Source organism: Pseudophryne corroboree, chromosome 1 (assembly GCF_028390025.1).
Source record: "Pseudophryne corroboree isolate aPseCor3 chromosome 1, aPseCor3.hap2, whole genome shotgun sequence".
NCBI classification, from domain to species: Eukaryota; Metazoa; Chordata; class Amphibia; order Anura; family Myobatrachidae; genus Pseudophryne; species Pseudophryne corroboree.
In genome coordinates, this window is record NC_086444.1 from 1039351236 (window position 1) to 1039352374 (window position 1139).

Consider the following 1139-nt stretch of genomic DNA (forward strand, 5'->3'; position numbering starts at 1 on the left):
AAAAAAACACCTATTTTTGGGAGCCTTCATTTGAAAAATTATGATTAAGGAATAAAGTTGAAAGTCATACTGTGCATTCTGGTTTTTTCTTTAAAACTTAACATTTATTGTTTCATATATAAAAAATTAATCACATTGATTATAAACACCTTGGCTAATTTTTAGAATTCTGGATTCCAATGAAAAAAATAGAGGAAATCCTATGCTCACTGTGTGCGATTAGAAGAAAAAAAATGTCATACACAATGGAGGAAAACGTTCTTCACAGTAAGAGCAGTATGGATTTGGAATTCTCTGCCAGATAAGGTAGTAATGGTGGTCAATAAGTTTAAAAATAGATTAGATAAATTCCTGAGATGGGGCCCAGAGCACCTGGTATTCCCAGGTGGTCTTCCATCCCAGTACTGACCAGGCCTTTCCTGCTTAGTTTCCGAGATCTGACAAGATCGGTTGCATTCAGGAAGGTATAGCCGTGGCTCTTTGGGCATTTTCCCTATTTATATCATTTTTATTGATCTGCAGGAGGGGAATAAAAACAGCATGCAGCCACACACTGAGAAATAGAAAATGCAAGCAGTTAGGTCCCCTATTAGCTAGTGATGAGCGGGTTCGGTTCCTCGGAATCCGAACCCCCCGAACTTCACCCATTTTACACGGTACCGAGGCAGACTCGAATCTTCCCGCCTTGCTCGGTTAAACCGAGCGCGCCCGAACGTCATCATCCCGCTGTCGGATTCTCGCGAGATTCGTATTCTATATAAGGAGCCACGCGTCGCTGCCATTTTCACTTGTGCATTGGAGATGATAGGGAGATGACGTGTGCAGCGTTCTCTCAGTTGTGTTCAGTGTGCTGCAAATATCTGTGCTCAGTGTGCTGCAAATGTCTGTGCTCAGTGTGCTTGCAAATATCTGTGCTCAGCGTGCTTTATTGTGGGAACTGGGGACCACCAGTATTATATAGTAGGAGGACAGTGCAGAGTTTTGCTGACCAGTGACCACCAGAATTATACATTCTCTGCCTGAAAAACACTCCATATCTGTGCTGCATTGTAGTATATAGTAGAAGGACAGTGCAGAATTTTGCTGACCAGTGACCACCAGTATTATATCAGTATGGTACAGTAGTCCACTGCTCTACC

General features: G+C 42.4%; 1 pseudogene; it reads right to left on the reverse strand.

Annotated features, from left to right (window-relative positions):
- Positions 1–360: 360 nt before the first annotated feature.
- LOC134948735 (5S ribosomal RNA) lies at positions 361–478 on the reverse strand (annotated as a pseudogene).
- Positions 479–1139: the final 661 nt, after the last annotated feature.